Source organism: Miscanthus floridulus, chromosome 18, assembly GCF_019320115.1.
Source record: "Miscanthus floridulus cultivar M001 chromosome 18, ASM1932011v1, whole genome shotgun sequence".
Classification (NCBI taxonomy): Eukaryota; Viridiplantae; Streptophyta; class Magnoliopsida; order Poales; family Poaceae; genus Miscanthus; species Miscanthus floridulus.
The window spans coordinates 18115430-18135260 of NC_089597.1; positions in this window are offsets into that span (position 1 = coordinate 18115430).

Below are 19831 nucleotides of genomic sequence, written 5' to 3' on the forward strand. Positions count from 1 at the left end.
GCGATGTCCGAGCACTGAGGAGAAAGGAGTCTCTGGCGTCACTGGCGATGACCGAGCACCGAGGAGCGAGGAGTCCCCGGCGTAGCTGGCGATGTTCGAGCACCAAGGAGCGAGGAGTCCCCGGTGTAGGCGGCGATGTCCGAGCACCGAGGAGGGAGGAGTCCTCGATGTCACTGGCGATGACCGAGCACTGAGGAGCGAGGAGGCCCCGGCGTCGCTAGCGATGACCGAGCACCGAGGAGTCCCCGGCGTTGCTGGCGATGACCGAGCACTGAGGAGCGAGGAGTCCCTGGCGTCGCTGGTGATGACTGAGCACTGAGGAGCGAGGAGTCCCCGGCGTCGCTGGTGATGACCGAGCACCGAGGAGCGAGGAGTCCTCGGCGTCGTTGGTGATGACCGAGCACCGAGGAGCGAGGAGTCCCTAGCGTCGCTGGCCATGCCCAAGCACCGAGGAGCGAGGAGTCCCCGGCGTCGCTGGTGATGTCCGAGCACCAAGGAGCGAGGAATCCCCAGTGTCGCTGGCGATGACCGAGCACCGAGGAGTCCCCGGCATAGGCGGCGATGTTCGAGCACCAAGGAGTCCCCGGCGTAGCTGGCGATGTTCTCGTGGTGAAGTGTGCCCACTTAGTCCTCAAGCACGAATAATCTGAGCGTTGAGGAGTAACCGGCGTAGCTGATGATGAAGCACGAGCGGCGAACAGTCTAGTCAACTGGTCTGTGGCAAAGTGATCATTGAGTAGAAGCGACCGACGAACAGTCTGATCAACTGGTCGGCGATGGAGTCCATGAACCAAGCGGTCTAACCAGTTGATCGGTGGAGAAGTCCGATCACCTGGACAATGATCCTGCAATACAAATATGTAGAACGGGTAGTACATGACGCACAAATAAATAAACTCCAGAGAAAAATCAGCAATGGTGATGAAACGGCGTATGTAGTTCGACGATCAGTTGGCGTGAAAATATATTTATGTTTAATATAAACCGCTCGAACAGTTAGTGTGTAGCTGAGTCTCCAGCCCTAGCTAGCCCATAGTCCATAATGTCGAGCGCGGAGCCCGTGCATGTGTAGGAGGAACAAGCGTCGCTAAGGAGCCACTGCCGACCACCCATAACGCAGAGGGTAGACGCTCGTGCATGTGTAGAGAGGAGCCGAAGACAGGGCCGTCTCTGGAGGCATCCGAGCATCAACATGACTGATCGAGGGTTCGGAAAATCATTTGGAGAGCAAATATAGAGAAAACAGTTCGGAGAAACATTATGACGATATACGGAGATTGGAGAATATTTAGAAGAATATTAAAGCGTGACTTAGCTTTAGACAGAACGTCTGGTCGGCGACGCGGGCAGCTCGCTTGATGGCTGTAATGGAGTTGATCTCGTTTTGGAGTCAGATGGGTACGCGGAGTCGTAGTTAAACGGGCATAGTCGGACTCGGTAGAACGGAATTCGAGTCAGCTTGACTTGATAGACGAAGTTGTATCTAGCTTGGATGACTCGCTTGATGGCTTGGACGTGTACGCGGAGTCGTAGGCGAGCAGGGCATAGTCAGAACGCGTTGGCCATGCAAAGGCCGAAGCTCGCAACGTGCGGAGTCGTGGCGTAGCTTGACGAAGTCTGGAGCACGGTTGAAGTTGTCGGCGTCGATCCTGTTGATGTCGAAGTCAAAAAGCGCCGAAGTAGAACTCTGTTCCTAGGGCGAAGCACATGGCCTCGATGTTCGCTGGTGGAGACTTGGATAAAGATGGCTTGCTTGTATGATCCATGCACTACTGGATTCAGGCGCTTTGCTGAGTGCCTAATGCACTCGGCAAAGGCTACTTTGCCCTCGGCAAAGCCTTTGCCGAGGGCAGCACTCGGCAAAGAGCCTCCGGTAAAAAATCCATCGGCAAAGAATTCTTTGTCGAGCGCCTTTTATCGGGCACTCGGCAAAGTCTTTGCCGAGTGCAATCTCGGCACTCGGCAAAGAAAAGTGACCGTCACGGCGCCGGTTGCGTTAGCACATGCTTTGCCGAGTGTCATGTCAGAGGCGCTCGGCAAAGATTTTTTAATTTTTTTTTCAAAATTTCTTTGCCGAGTGCCCTACCGGGGAGGCACTCGGCAAAGATTTTTTTTAATAATTTCTTTCCCGAGTGCCCTGCCAGATCGGCGCTCGGCAAATATTTTTTAATTTTTTTTCGTAATTTCTTTGCCGAGTGCCCTGTCAGGGCGGCACTCGGCAAATATTTTTTTTAAAAAAAATCTTTGCCGAGTGCCCGGGTCAGGGCACTCGGCAAAGAGGCTAAATTTTTTTTATTCTATATTCACAAACAGAGCATATAAGAGATATATATAACATATGTGACATCACAAACACAATATAGCACATATATATCACATCCATCTCATCACAAAGGCAATACCACATATATCACATGTCGATCACACAATATCTCACATACACGACATCACAAGCATAAAAGGTCCAATATCCATCGAAACAAGTCGATAGTTGATCACAGTGCATCACATGTTCATCAAGCGGTGAAATACATATACAAACTACCGGTGGGGAGGAAACTGAGTGCTTGGTGAAGGAAAAGTGTCGTCGCCTGCTTACGCCTGAGATGGGTTATTCGAACCCGCCAACGGAGGCTGCATAAAGGACAAGAGATTGCATCTGTTAGAGTGGTCATCTAATGAAAGCACTAGTCGAAGCAATTTGGTTTCATACTCACAGGACTAGCTATAACTGGCGGCGACGGTGGAGCGAACTGCGGTGAGGTCAGGGTAGCGGGCGGTGGAGAGTCGGTGCAGTGGCGAGTCAACATGGTGCAGGAAGACCCACAGCGTCGACGAAGACGATCGGGGTCGCCGAGTCCCTCCCACAGGTCCTCCTGTAAAAAAGAGCAAAAATGGTTAGTGTCGACTCAAAATTTCGGCAGCACCTCCCCTGCACGGGGAGGTTCCCAAAACCTGCAAAAAACATGGCACAAAGGCCAACAACCACATATATACCAAACATGGGCACGAAGGCCAACAACCACCAATATATCAAGAGGAGCCATGTACTTTAGTTCTCTTTCCATGCAGATGAAAGTATTGAAGTAGTACAACAACAATTACTACTAACCCAACAACTACTACTAACACTACTACTAACAACTACTTAACTACTAACAGTACTAATACTAAGAACTACTTAACTATTAACAACAACTACTACTAACCACTACTACTTACTAACTACTACTATTTACTAACTACTACTACTACCAACCCTACAACTAACACTACTAACTACTACTAACAAGCACTACTACTTACTAACTACTACTACTACTAACCCTACAACTAACACTACTAACTACTACAACTAACACTACAACTAACACTACTAACTACTACTACTAACACTACAACTAACTACTACTAACACTACTAACTACTACTACTACTACTAACACTACAAGGGTAGGGCTTACCTTGGCAGCAAGAACGGCAAGAGCGAGGGCCGGCGACGATGGCGGGGATGACCGTAGTAGCGCGAGGATCAACGGGCGGTCGGAATGGCGCGAGGATCGACGGGCGGTCGGGTCAGCACATTCCTCTTCTTCCTCCTCCCCCTTCTCTTTCTTCCTCTTCTTCCTCCTCCCCTTCTCTTTCTTCCTCTTGCTCCTCTCCTTCTCCCTCTGCTGGCCAGCCGTAGGGCACGGCGGGGCCGGTGGAGCTCAGGGCCGGCGGAGGAGCTTTGGGTGGCTTGGGCCCGGCCAGGTCGCTGTCCCCGGGGAGCTCGGAGCCTGGGGCGCCGGTGAGCTCGGGGCGGTGGCCAGGGACCTAGGGCGCGGGCACGGGGCCACCGAGGCGGTGGTGTAGGGCCACCGGGGCGGGGGCGCTGGGCTACCGGGGCCGGGCGCCGGGGTGAGCGCCACCGGGACGGGGGCGGGGGGGTGTGGGACGGGGGCGCCGAGGCCAGCCTGGCAGGACCTCGCCGGAGGGGGACGACGGCGGGGGCGGCGCGGGCGGCGGCGGCGCGGCAGGGAAACGCGGGGGTGGGTGGGAGAGGAGTGAAGAGGGGGTGGGGTTGGGCCGGCCCGTTCTGGGCCTTTAGGTTAAAAGATTTGCCGAGTGCCGGGCCCAGCGGCACTCGGCAAAGGGTTTTTTTATTTTTATTTTTTAAAATTCTTTGCGAGTGCCCTGTGACCTGGCACTCGGCAAAGGCTTCTTTGCCCATGTGGAGATGTCTGCAAGGCCCCAGAAAAAAATAGGGCGAAAAAAACAAAAAAAATTAATTTGCCGAGTGCCAACCTTGGCACTCGGCAAAGATGCCTTTGCCGAGTGCCATGTCACGGGGCACTTGGCAAAGAATTAAAAAAAACCTTTGCCGAGTGCCTAACGGCGGGGCACTCGGCAAAGGCTGACGGCAGGTGGCCGCCGTCACGCCGGCCACCTTTGCCGACGGCCCAATTTTGCCGAGTGTCCGGCACTCGGCAAAGATTTTTTTTGCCGACGGCCAATCTTTGCCGAGCGCCCGGTACTCGGCAAAGGAAAATTTTTGCCGACGGCTAAAGTTTGCCGAGTGTCCGGCTCTCGGCAAAGGCAGATTTGCCGACGGCCTATCTTTGCCGAGTGCCGCTGGGTCCGGCTCTCGGCAAAGATTGCCTTTGCCGAGTACCCGACAGAAAGCATTCGGCAAAGCTTTTTGCACTCGGCAAATCAGCCGTGTCTGGTAGTGATGGTCTTTGTTTGCTTGTCGTCCTCGTATGCATGGTGCTGTAGATGCACGTACATGCAAGCGTTCATGCATGTATGTTGAGAATCTTGATTACTTTATTTAGCCTCCAGTTACCGTCGCAGGTGGCGTCACGCCCTGGGGCATCATGCTGGATGATTCCGATCAGGAAAGCGGAGCCTTCCCTTGGCTAGATTCCAGTACGTGGCTGCAGATCCGTCGAATTCTCGTGCATGTACTATTTGGTATAGTACTGCCGCCGAGATCCAGGTGCAGGCTTCTGAAGCACGCCGCCGCATGAAGTTAGGTTGCCACGAGCGGCGTCGATTTTGAGATCCCATCTGGCCCGCTATGGATCAAGCACAGACCCCTACTTGGCGCGCCAACTGTCGACAAAATATCATCGGCAGTCCACCGAGGGGTATCCCGGATGGTAGATTTGTCGGTGGGGGTGCGCGTAATCAGGAACCGGATGGTGACACAAGGCGCAGAGACAACGATTTAGATAGGTTCGGGCCATCTGATCGACGTAATACCCTACGTCATGTGTCTTTGTTGTATTGTATTGAATATGAGATGTATAGATCGTGTCCGCTAGGGGACCCTTGCCTTTCCTTATATACTCTGGAGGGGTAGGGTTACAAGGTAAGTATCCTATTTAGTACTATACAATATCTTGCGGTACACGCCGAGCAGCGCCGTGCACGCCTTGATCTTGTGGGTCGGGCCACCTCTGATGGTGCGGCCCATGTCTTGTCTTGAGGATACCGGGGGGCGTACCCCCACAGTAAGTATTTCATGTTGCAAGTTTTTTGTCTGGATGTTACATATTTTTCACATATATGTTGCAAGTGTATGTTCCAAATTTTTCATATGCTTTAGACTTATATTGTTTTCAAGAGTTTCATGTTGCAAGTGTTTTGTGTTTCGGATGTATGTTCAGAGAGTCATGGGGGCACAGCCCAGGTGCTGGGGAAGGGGCACGGGGAGCCGGGGCCAACAGATGGGGCGCACGACGCGCCTAGGGTCCTGCGGACGGGGCATGCTCGTCCTCATCCTGGCTCCCGGGTCTCGCCCGTGCGGAGAGAGGAGGGGTTAGGGGGAAGGAGTGGCGGGCGTAGCCAGGGTGTGGGCGTGGGGTGAGGCGAGGCGGATGGTAGCGGGTTATGCGTGTGAGGCGGGACGAGGAAGACATGGACGGATGTGCAAGTGTAGCAACGATACCCCAGCGGCATGCATGGGCGGGCAGGCAGGTGCAGCAGCATGCAGGGGGGGCCGTCCGGAGGTGCTCATCTGCTCTGGATGTCCGGACGCTAGTAAATTCCTTCCGGTATATATTATGGTGGCGTTCAGGTTGAAGACATTGGTGATGTACCGTTGTGGGCTACATGTAAATGGCTTTGGGCCGACTTGAGTCAGTATGAGTGGTGTGAGGCCCAAGTCAGTACAGGCTCGTATAAATGACGGCCCGATATTGTGTCAGCTCTAGATATTGTAGCTAGCGCTCCTCCCTATCCTGCTCCTTTTTTTTTTTACCCAAAAAACTGTAGGGAGATCCCACAGTGAGATTTTAAATTATATTAAACAAACTCATGTTTGCCTGTTCGGCTGTTCCCTTCAGGTGTCCCTGATGGCCTGTTCGACACTTGTGACTCAACGGACACCGAAGGAGCTGGCCTCTCTAAACTATGCATATTTAATCATGTGATGTGACTTAGTTTGGAAACAAGTTCGCACTAGGTCTAATCTATTTGGTTACGAACATCATGCACAAAAGAAGAAAGTAATGAAAAATTCTCATGGAATATTACATACGGTCCTTATTGCGACCGAGGCAGTTGTCTTCAGCTCACCCATTTGCCAAAATCCATTTATCAAACATTTTACTTAACACAGACTACCTGCCTTGTGCCTGAAACATACTATAGGGTTCTTTACTAGCTTTCTTTTTTTTTCTCTCCCATTTCTCGATAGATAGAGCACGGACCCTTTCCTTTAGTTCCTAAAGCACTACTAAAAAAACATTTCTAGGGACGGCTGATAAGCCTTTATAGGAGCGGTTTGGCCAGCCACCCCTACCGAACCGTCTCTACAAATCACGTATTTGTTGGGGCGGTTCTCAGGCCGCCCCTACAAATCGACTTGTAGGGACGGCTCGTATTACCAGCCGCCCCTATAAATTGATTTGTAGGGGCAGCTGTAGTACCAGCCACCCCTACAAATACCTGTTTGTAGGAGCGGTTCAATCTAGAACCGCTCCTACAGTATGTTTTCCCGCAAAAAAAATCAAATTTACAATTCAAAATCGCGTTGCCAAACGTCCTGCGACCAACGTTCCGAACAGCATTCGCGTTGCCGAACGCCCCGTGACCCCGACTACAAGCACAAGAGTATTATATAAACTACAATTACAAATCCAATTCACAAGAATATATACAATCCATCATTAATTATACAAATTTCATACACATTGTTATCAACGTCCTAGAGCTAGCCTTTCAGTCTCACGAATGTGTTGGTACTGAGAATTTGTACCTAACTCAGACTCTCTGTCATGGTAGGCGCCTCTAACATGTACAATCTGGTCCAATATGAGTTGCAAAGGTCGCCGACGAGCTCTAAGAGTTGGTCATCCTTGTATGGGTCTCTTTTCAGTCCTTTCTCTTCTCTCCACTACAAAAGAACAAGTTTCGGTTTAGTATTTCATACCATGTACGAAGTTTTTATACTACGGGTGAAGAGATTTAAACTTACCCTTAAGGGGTGTCTCCTGTAGGCACCGGTGTTACTCATCATAGAACATATATAGTATCCACAATGTACACTTCCAGGCTTCTGCTTGGGGCACTGTGTGTTTTGCATATGAAAATGTTAAGTAATGCTTTTGACAACCATGTAACGGAGTACTGAAGAAGTAAGTTACACTTACCGCACATAGTGTTTTTATAGCCAGCTTTTCCTTCCTTGCTGGATCATGCCTTCGATGATGATTAGTGACATAGAACCTAAATGCCATGTTCGAATTATTTTAGCAAATATAACTTGTTAGTATCCAAAAGTGAACGTTACAAGTATGTATACAAACATATAAGCTAATGAGGATTGTCGATATGTATACGTCTGGAGAATCGATATGAAGTCTTTGTATGTCACCGTGTCCCTATCTAATGAATCAAAGACCCATGCCATGCTCCTCCCAACATCGATGGCTATACAAATCCAGTGGTTGTTGCATGGATTTAATCATAGAACTAGATAAGCTCTTTTGCATCGAATAAAATATATCAAACAAAGCTTTAAGTATAGAGTTGAACTTACTCGAAGTTGTATGGTAGCCATATAGTAAAGTGTTATTGGAGATTTTTGAAAGCCAGGGCAATGTATGCCGCAACCTTAAGGGACTCTTCCCTTAGTTTCGCCGTACGGATGCGCTCTTTCTCCTGAAGAGTCTTTGGAGCAGCTAGCTCTTTGGCATCCGGTGTCCACCATTTAGGGTAATTAAAATTTGTTTGGGCTATAGCTTGAGGGTATAGATACCCGACTTTCACACTTGGCATTTGTTTGACAATATGCACTTGCATTCTACAAATCATGGCGTGCGTTAGTTACAACAAAATTCAAAAATTACATTCATATCATATTGGGAGGACAAGGACTTACAGGCACCACGTGTGAATTAGATTCATCTCCATTTCTCCCAGGTGAAAGCGTGTGTGCATGTCATTGAAGTCAAAGACAATTTTCACGGTTGGGCTTCCAAATATGCCGGTGGAGAAGCATGCTTGTATGAGATCTATGCTCGTTGGGAGAACACGCAAGTACCAATCATAGAACCTTCTCATTCCAAGTGGTATGCACTGGATGTCCCAGTTTGGTAGGAAGGGCTTGCCTCTTTCATATGTTTTTAGGCAATCCTTTGACCATTCGATGGCATCAACATTTGGATACTGCTTTGCAATTTGGTGGAGTTTGCTAGTGACGGCCTCCTCAGAACCCTGTGATGGGACTTTTTTAACTTGGTTCTCAGGCTTGAACTGGTCATGGGAAAACCACTTGGACACCGACGAGACGTCTTTGATTGGAACATAAACTGGCCTTATGGTGATTGGATGCTTCTTTCAAAGTTCCCATTCAGGCACGTCCTCATCTTCTTGTGCATCACCTTCTTCAGGAGGCACTCGTTGTTCATGTATCGGCTGTGGTTGTTGAGAAGACTGTGGTATCTCATGATGCACTTGCTCGGTACAAGCTAGAGAAGGTTGTGGCATCTCATCAGGCACATGCTTGCTAGGAGGCGGGGAAGAATGTAGCATCTTAGGAATGTGGTGGTCACGAGACGGTGAAAATATCTCCCCGACCTCAACAACTCGCTCCAAATTTGGGAGAGGGGGAGGCAGCGAAGAAGCAATCAATATAATGACTCGTTTGTGCTAGAGGATGAACTGCCCCATAACATCTCCAAGTAACACCAGCCCCTCGGGAGTTGTGTAGTCTATCCTCCACTGCATGAACTCGGGCTTCACTGTATGCACCTCGACCCTAGTGTAGTTCGGCGGTATCTTATTATTGTGGTGTAAGCCACTGGGAGGATGTGCCACACCCGTTGCCACCTCCATCACAGTGTTCTGCCGACCGCTAAGAAACACCAAGGTGCAACTAGTTCGTTCTTGTATGCGATCGATGGGGGTTGTGGCTGCAGTGGAACCTTGGCTGCTAGGAACTTTTGGAGGGCTACCAACTAATGCTAGTTCTCCCAGTGGCGTCACTAATATCCATGGCTCCGTAGATAGTCCTTGCTCCTCCAATGCCTTCGCAACTAGAGCCTTCACTTAGAGCTCAAGACTAGTCTCCCGGTCTCTACCATGTTTCTTGTACATGTGCATGTCCTCTTCGAATCCTTGCTTTCATGTCATCCTTTTCCTTAGCCTCCTGGTGCGGCCTGTGTGCTCCTTGTTTCCTAAGCCAAGACTAAGCTCGTCACTCTCTCTAGAAGGATTGAATGAGCCATTCTCCTTGTCTTCAGTATATTTCAGTATCCTTGATACTGCCTCTTGGGTCTCCGGCTTATCAAACTTAAGATTACCGTCGGATGATTCTGTACTCCTCGCATATATCCAATTCCTTGAGTGTACCTTCAAATTTGTCACATCGATATTCCCAGCAGCTGCGGCCTCTTCGTCCATCTTCCTAAACTGCTCTTCCTTGGCATAGTAGCCACCGGGGCCTAGATGATGGTGGTGTTTGTTCCTCTTCGCCAGCTCGGTGTTACGGGCACTAAGCTCCAATGCCTCCAGTGAAGTCTTTTGAGCCACGAGCTCCTCCCATTGACTAGGAGTTATTTTGCCGAACTCGTTGAAGGTAGTTAACCCCTTTTGGATATACTTCGTGTTGAGCTCCGACCTCCAACGTTGGAATGACTCTCCCATCATCCTGAAAGCATTTTTTTACCAGTTCATGCTTACCCTCCGGAAATCTAAAATTGAGCTTCAGCTGCCTATCCCATAGTGCATTCTTTGTGTTCTTTGGTACCTCTTTCCAGTTAGGGATTGCTGGGTTCAATTTATCTCTTACTAGGGCCCCGGTCGCATTATAGAATCATCCTCTTAATTCCTTTGGCTCAAGGATCTCCCCTGCTGGCCCGACCTCCGTTATCACATAGCATGCCTTATCTGGATTTAGATTTCCTTTTCTATCCCCTCATTTCCTCTTAAGCTTGGTAGTCGTGGTTGTGTCTTGAGGTTGTGGAGCAGAGGCATCGTGATCTGTCTCTGTTGCTGTTGCCTCTGCTCTCCTTTCCTCTACTCCATCTTGTCCAGCGAGATGTCGCAGACGTCGATGTTGTCTTTTCTGAGTTTCAAGAGGGACCTGTATATACGACAAGTCAAAGTGTTAGCAGAGGTAACATAGCCAAAGCTTTAGCAAAATTTACAAGCTAAGGCTTTTTCCCTACCTCCTCATTCGGGTCAAAATCCTTGTCCAAATCTTCCTCCGTTGGCCTCCTTCTGGCTTCACATGGGAAAGGATACTCAGGACTTTCATATCCCTCTTCTGAGTCATCATCATCATCCTCTTCTTCTTCGCCTTCAGCAGCCTCATGCTCTTCCTTCTGCTCCCCCTTCCTCCTCGTCACACTGCTCCTAAGTAAGCATCACTTCTAGATCCTTTTCTAACTTGTTATCGAAATGCTCCTGAGTTAGCTGGTCCTCTAGTGCTTGCTCCTCATAGGTTGGCTGCTCATTATGCTCGGGGCATCGGGCTGCACTGTCTGGTGTCCATGACATTATTTCGCGCTTTGTTCTAATAGATGCAAGAAAGTGTGCTTTAGGTACGCGAGACGGTATAAGAAATAAAAAAGGTCTATAAACCAAAGTAGTCCTATAAAACAATAATATATCAAAAAACGAGTAGTAGTAGTAGTAGAGGCCTCATAAACATGTCAATGATCATTTGATCATGAACTTGGAGCATCAAGGCATCATAACAGAGAAGAGAGGAGAAGGTAATGTAGGGGCGGCTGCTAATGATGCCAAGTTCCTCACAAGTTCTTGATCATCAGCTCATATTCCATATAATGTATAGACTTGGACAATTTCATCATCGACAAAACAAAGGAGAGGAGAGGAGAGGGGAGATTTGGCAAAAAAAACAGCTGCTTAACAAATATAGAGAGGAAAAAGTATAAAAAAAGCAGCTGCTGCTTCCCAAACATAGAGGATAGGAAAGGTGACAAAAATAGAGGAGAGGGGAGAAGTAGAGTGGAGTAGAGGAGAGTAGTAGTAGAAGTAGCAAAAAAAGCAACATCTGCTTAGGAGAGGAGAGGAGTAGAGTGGAGTAGAGGAGAGTAGTAGTAGAAGAGGAGTGGTAGAGTAGTAGGAGAAGAGCAGGAGGATAGTATAGTAGTAGAGTAGTAGTAGGAGCCAGCAGCCAGCACCTAGCAGCCAAAGAGAGACAAGCAGCCAACCAGCAGCTAGCAGCTAGTAGCCAACCAGCAGCCAGCAGCCAGCAACAAAACTAAACATCCCATAGCTTCAAGCATAATCCAGTTTTAGGATAGACAGACCAATTTAAGTGCATAGCTTTTTAGCAGAAATTGAAAACACTGATTGCAATGCCATTCACCATGAAAATACTGATGCATCCACCATATCTGTGCCAAGTTAAGTTGCACTGTTTTCAATGTCTGAACTTAACAGTTGAGTAGCAAACAATGAAAAAGGGTTTTAGCTCCTGAGAGACCCTTTTTTATAAATTTTATAATGTCAGTACTTGTCTCCTTTCATGTTGAAGCTAACCAAATGAGGCCATGAGAGGCAGATGATGAACTGCTGATGCATAAGCCAATGCTAACAGATGGAATAAGAATAATAAAGTGTTTGATCCATGGACCGTAATAGCCTCCCAATAGCAGTTTTATCATAGCCAAATATACAGTCAAATGCATTGATAATCAAAAGAACCATTTAGCTCAACAAATATTTACACAAAACTCATTAAAAAAGAACACCTTCAAGAATTCTGAATTTTTAAACTTGAAATGGGCATCCCTTGGTCTCTTTAGTTAATACTCCTCCATATTAGATTCTTAGAAACCAAGTTTAGTATAAGCATTACTGCATTAGAGCTACCATATGTGTCATCCTTGTAAATGATGCGACTGATTCTAGGAAACCCAAAGACTAAGCTTTGGAACTCTATGGTAATTGTCTAAGGGTAATTTAATTGATTGGTAAAGAAGAACTAATGGCTTGATCAGAAGTAATTAAGTCAGTGGAAAAGGACTAGAAACACAAGCAAGGATTGATCTTTCTGTTATTAAATGATGTGACTCATGCAAACTAAGTCAACAAGTTATTTTGTAGGATACCTAAGATGGAAAAGAATGTCAACATTTATATGCCCAAATACATCCAAAATCTATTTTCACAACCCCCCCCCCCCCCCTCGAATACGGAGGAGAGATCTTCACAACCTTCCATAAACAACAAATGATAATTCTGTCGCATTTAAACTCTCAAGCAGGCCCTCTGGAACCACATTACCAAGCCAAAAAAAACAAACAACATCACATAAAAATTTATATGCATCATTGGACTTGTGAGAATGCTCACAGCAAGTCAACAACTGTAGGTAAAGCTAAAAGAGTGCTCAAGCTAAAACTAGACCTCCAATTTCAAGTGTTCAGGATGTGAAGGTCAAACTAGATCTGCAAGTCTCAGTGTGAAATCCAAGCACCAAGAACTAACTGATCAAACTCCTAAGGCAAATCTCTATGTATCAGAACCGCTGGACAATTGAACAAATTGATTGGCCCATAGGTCCAAAATCGCAATCATCACAAGTGAGTAAGTGACTGCACATGTAAGACAATGTTTTGGACAATCCCATTACGTAAAATCGAAAGAGTGGCAATCAACACAAGTAGGCAACATTAGAAATCCTATAGCAGGCCCATGAAATTTCTAGATTCCAATACAAATTAATGGCCAAAGTATAAGGTAGGCTATGACCCAATCAAAAGTAGCACTAAATCAACATGAATACATAAACCGGTGCAGATCATAGCAATGATTCGTGATCAGGCAAGCCAAACAGTGAAGAAGGAAGGGGAGAGAAGGGAGTGGGCATACCTGGTGGGTGATCGTCGCCGATGAAGAGGTGGCGAAGTGGGGTGGGGTTCACCCAGCCATTGGAGGGGGCACGTGGGTGCGCCGCCGGCCAGGTGCGCCGCGGCACCTCAAGCTCAAAAACCCTAGCTCGGAGGCCGCCCGCCGGTGGAGGTGCGCGGAGGCCGCCCGCCGGTGGAAACCCTAGGGCGGGGAGCAGGCTCGCGGGTGTGGGGAGGGGGCGCACGTGTGCGGAGATGGGGCGTGCGGGTGCGGGGAGGGGGCGTGGGCCGGTGTCGGGACAGGTCCGGTCGGGAGGTGGCGTCGGCGGGGCAGCTTGACGGCGTCGGAGGAAGAAGACAGCGCACAACAGGATGACTCTCATGCGCCCTTGTATTTATATTTAGGACTATTTGTAGGGGCGGCTCCTGATCCAGCCACCCCTACAACCCTACAAATGAATTTGTAGGGGCGGTTCCTGATCCAACCGCCCCTACAAATATTTTCTATTTTTTTTAAATTATAAATTCTATATTTTTTATACCATAAAAACACAAAGTAATATAAAAAATTGTGTATATGCACAAATATAATATTTTGTATTATTCTATATATGAAGAAATATATATATATAAACAATTGTAGTCAAAACAATATAGAAAACAAAAAAACAAAAATTAAAAATTTGAATTTTAAAACTTCGACTACAATTTTATGACATTAAATGAAATAAAATGAAAATGTTGTAAACATAAAAGTTGTATAACTCATCAACATGTACAACTTTTATTTTGGTCATGTTGTCATGTGACTTTGTTTGAACGATTCAAATTTTGAAATTCAAACAATTTCCACTTTAAACAATATTTTGAAAGAGTAAATGATTACAAATGAAAAACTCATGAATACCAAAGTTGTAGAACTCATCAATATGTTCAACTTTTATTTTGATCATATTTTTATTTGACCAAATTGGAACAGTTGAAATTTTGAATTTCAATAAATGGCAACTTCAAACAAGATTTTGAAACCTTAAATGATTTCAACAATAAAAGTCGTGAACATAAAAGTTGTTGAACTCATCACTATCTACAACTTTTATTTTGGTCACTTCTTCATCTGACAAAGTGATAGTAAACATTGTTCATAAATTCACGTATGACTCATAATTTCATGAACTATACGAGAAACATGTTGATTTATGAACAATGTTTACTATCACTTTATCAGATGAAGAAATGATCAAAATAAAAGTTGTAGAACTTGATGAGTTATACAACTTTGGTATTCATCACTTTTTCTGCTGAAATCATTTAATGGTTAAAAATCTCGTTCGAACTTGTTATTTTTTTAAATTTGAAAATTTAAAGTGCTCAAACTTTGTCAAATGAAAAGAATGCCCAAATTAACACACTAACTTGATAGGGCAAGATTTTAGAAAATTTTAGGAAAAAAATCATCTTACAAACACGCATGCAAAAATATGTAGTCTTACAAACGTACAAAAATATGTAGTCTTACACACGTACATAAATATATAGTCTCACACGCATGCATAAATGAAGTCTTACAAACACACACTTACACAAACACTCCACGTTCAACAACTAGCTAGCCCGCTGTAACGACTTTCCCCTTGACACCTTTCTGTTCCCATGGCATTATGTCTTTGGAGAGGTTCTTTTCCACAACATTGATCTTCTTAGGAAAGTCTATGAATAGCGGCATCTCATCGTAGTTATTGTAAGCTTCAACATCGTCCACGCTATCAACTCCAATAATGTGTTGTTTCCCGGAGGTAACCACATGCTTTGTTTTCTTTGGGGGGAGGTTACTTTGTGGGTCAGACATATAGAAAACTTGTGCGACACGTGAAGCGAGCACCCAAGGGTCATCTTGGTAGCCTAGATTCTCGAGGTCCAGGACTCTCAATCCGATCTCGTTCAGTTGGTGTTGTTTGATCTAGCGGCATCGAAACAAGGCCACCGTTATATCCCTTCCATAGTTAAGTTCATATATCTCTTTAATGATGCCAAAGTATTGGATCTTTCGCCCCAATCCATCGAGAGCCTCTATTCGAATACCGCTGTTTTGGTTCACATATTTACTATCCTTTGCGTGGGTATAATACGTATACCCATTGATGTCATAAGCATTCCAAGATGTCACTTGTCTTGATGGCCCCTCCGCCAACCTACTGATGGTAATAGAGTCTATGGTTTCTCTAGGCGGTATGTTTTGGTCCTTCAACCATGTAGTTAGTCGTTGCTTGTGTTGTTTCATGACCCAATCATCCAAACGGCCATTTCTCTCCGCCATAATGATAGCCAAGTGTTCATCAATGTACGGTTGCATCAGTTGTGTACTCTGCAAGACACTGTAATGCGCCCGACACACCTCTTTGTAATCATGGTCGATGAACACTTTTCTCCCACTGGTGCCCTTCCTAGCCAGCCTACCCTTGTGACGAGAATCGGGTTTACCAATCCCTTTCTGTACTTTTAGGTACTCTTGACAGCACTCGATGACTTCTTCAGTACTGTAACACTCTATCATGGAGCCCTCTGGGTATGCTCGATTATGCACGTATCGACTTAGAACTGACATGAACCGCTCGTAGGACCACATTTCATGCAAGTAGCAAGGGCCCAACGCTTGTACCTGATGAACCATGTGAATCATGAGATGTGGCAATATATCAAAAAAGCAGGAGGTAAACACATCTCTAGTTGGTTTTGTGTCTCCACCACACATTCATGTAGGTCACTCAGCTCTTGCTTGCCAATCGTCTTCTGTGAGATCTTTGAAAAGAAGTAGCACATGCGGGTGATGGCCATTTTCAAGAACTCTGGCTTTATAGCCCTGATTGCAATAGGTAGAAACACTGTCAGCATCACATGGCAATCGTGAGCCTTGTAGTGTGTTATTGACAAGTCCTTCATCGACACTAGCTTCTTCACATTTATTGAAAACTCAGTCGGGACTTTGATCCCTCTCAGGAAAGTGCATATAGCTCTCTTCTCGTCTGGTGTTGGGTTGAAGCACGACATGGGCAGAGTGTATTTTTCATTAGCCTCAGGTACCGGGTGAAGCTATGGCATCACGTTTAGCTGCACCATGTCTTTCCGTGCTTTCAGACCATCCTTTAACTTGTCTGTGTCCATCAAGGTAGCAATGAGACTCTCAAAGACATTCTTTTGCACGTGCATAGCATTAATGGCATGGGGGACCTTCAAGTCTGGCCAATAAGGCATTTACTGAAAGAAGATTGATTGTTTCTGGATAGGTATGCCTTCGACAGGAGGTGTGCTTCTATCTCTGTTCGTCCCATCCAGATTCTTCTTTCCATAGACGACGCGTATGTTTTTCACCATTCTGTACACGTGTTCTCCGTTATGACGTCTCTCCGGAGGGGGTTCAATCTCTGGGGCGTTGTCATAAAATCTAAAGAACAATTTGCTGCGGTACTTGTGACTTGTGTTTAAGAAGCACCGGTTCCTTAGGTAAACTATCTTCTTGGATGCATCCAGGTACACCCATGTAGTACCTTCCAAGCAAACCAAGCATCCCGTCTTTCCTTTGATCTGTCCAGACAAAGCAAAAAGCGCGAGATAATCATTGGTAGTAACAAATATTATTGCTCTACATATGAAGTCCTCCTTTCGGAACACATCGTACATCTACTCCCCATGCCTCCATAGCCTCTCCATTTCTTGCATCAAAGGCTCAAGGAACATGTCTATATCAATGCCTGGTTGTTTAGGACCAGAAATAAGAATAGTGAGAAGAAGGTACTTTCTCTTCTGACACAACCATGTTGGGATGTTGTACATGGTCAAGATCACTGGCCATGTGCTGTGGTCGCTCATCCTCTCATTGAAGGGATTCATTCCATCGGTGCTCAAGCCAAATCGTACATTCCTTGGGTCATCGTTGAATTCTTTATGCTTCTCATCAAACCTTTGCCCCTGACTATAATCAGCCGGGTGTGCAATCTTATCATCATCCACCTTGCGCTCATCATCCCACCATGTCATGAGTGCGGCTTCTTTAGGGTTTAGGAAGATACGTCTCAAGCGATCAGTCTCTGGTAGGTACCACATTACCAAGGCAGGAATTCTTCTCTGCTTTGCATCGTTGCCAAATGGAGTGTCCTCTAGGGGCTAAGATTCTTGTACCACCTTTTTTGTACCCTTCTTATTCCTCTTTTTCCCGATGGAGGGTTTATCCTCACCGTAAAGGTCATTGTTCTTGTACCAGCTGGCCCCACATCGGGGACATTTATCCAGTGACTTGAACGTTTCACCACAAAAAAGTATACAGTGGTTGGGTCAGGCATGGATTTTTTCAACCCCCATTGTTAATGGACTTATGACCTTCTTCGCTTGGTATGTGTTGGCGGAAACTGAGTTTAGTTGTGGCAGCACCCATGACAGGAGATGCAACAGATCATTGAAACTACAGTCTGACCAGCCGTACTTAGCCTTCAGGATGAGCAGCTCAAGCACAAAACGTAGCAATGTCCAATGTGTCGGACAGCCCTTTTCAACACCATACATAGTCTCCTTCGATGCTTTTGTCACCCTTTCCAAATTTTCTAGACCTTTCGGGCTATTTAGTAAAATCTCTAGTCCAAGGGCTCGAATTATGTCCTCCAAATCGTCTTCATCCCCGACACGTGCTCTACCATCATTATTAGCACCACCTTCGTCGTTACCATCCCAACCACTAGCATCACCACCTTGTTCATTGCCAAACTCGAAATCCATTCGTGCATCAAGCTCTACTAAATATTGGGACAGGGAATCTATGGTTTCATCGTATTCCTCTTCATTCTCGTCGTTAACAATAATTGTTTTACCATGATGAATCCACACTGTGTAGTCCTCAACAAATTCTCACATAATCAAATGTGATCTGATGATACTCACATCTGTCCATGCCATACGGTTCTTGCAATCTTTACAGGGGCAAATAATTGTATCATTATTCTCTTTCAATGTCATTGCATGCTTCTTTGCGGCTTCAATAAATTTATCCACCTCTTCACGGAAACCTGCCTTGAACCTTAATGAACCATACATCCAAGAGTTCTTGTACTCCATCTTTTACAACAACAACAAAACAAACATTAAAGGACTACTTATTCAGATATATATAAAAATGAATCAAATTAATAATTACTTGAGAATAATTGTATATACTTCAGATATATATGAATATAAATCTAATATAATTACATGAAGCATACAAACACACCATGGTAGAGGAAAATTAATTAATGGCCTATTTATCCATAAATAATTAAAATACATATTTATTGATTACAATAAACAATTTCAAAGACAACAATTAGCAACAATTATACTTTACCCAATATCTTTCATACAAACCCTAGTCCAATTTCATCAAACATAAATTTACAAAAACGAAATTAATAAAAAAACCAAACCCTAGATCTAGATCCACATGCACATGAAATATCCATAAAACTAACTAATTGTTCACTAAAATCAAGAAACATGAACCAAATAAGGGTATGATCTTGTTCTCCTCCCTAATTTACCCTAGTACATTTAAAACTTGGGTCTAATTTGCTTCATAAGTAGCTCAAGCACCATATAAGACAGAGAAAAACAAAACTCTAATTACTCACTAACCAACCATTAAAACTTCAAAAAAAAAGTGTGGAATAACATTTTCTTACCTTCTATAACCTCTCCACCAAAGGATTTGAGACAAAAACCTTCCCCCCTTAATAGAGCAATTTTTGGGAGGTGCCCAAGGCCTCCCCACCTTTCTTTCATGGGTTGGAGTGAGTGACCCGAGAAGGAAGAAGGTGATGCAACTGTATTATATGTGTGTCATTTGTAGGGGCGGCTGGTGATTGAGCCGCCCATACAAATATCAACTCCAGGGGCGGCTGGTGATTGAGCCACCCCTACAAATTAGACCCCATTTGTAGGGGCGGCTCGTATCACCAGCCGCCCCTCGGGTACCCAGACACCAGCCGCCCCTGCTGTTCCATTTGTAGGGGCGGCTGGTGTCTGGGTACACGAGCACGCCACTATAGGGGCAGCTCCATCACCAGCCGCCCCTACAGAAAATTCGAACCGTTGCTAAAAATCGTTTTTTACGTAGTGAAGGTGATGACACATTTGGATAAGAGGCCCAAGCTTTGTCTGCTAGATGTTAATGATCTCTCCATGGAGAGTAGCTTTACCAGCACTAGCAGTTAAAAACAAGGGTTAATCCAATGGCTTCGAACCCTAGATTCCGAAGAGGTCTTTTTTATTATTTTAAATACATTTTGTAATTTTTTAAAAATATCCCTTTTATCTGCTAAATTTCAGAAAAAAAACATTGCCGTTTTCTTGTGGAACTACGTTTTAAAATAATCCACCGGGAAAATGAAGTTTACAAAAATTATCCACGGGAAAATGATTTTTTTAATGAAAATCGTTTCAGAATACGTGAAAGTCATACTCCCCAAGAAAACATTCAAAGCTTTTACACT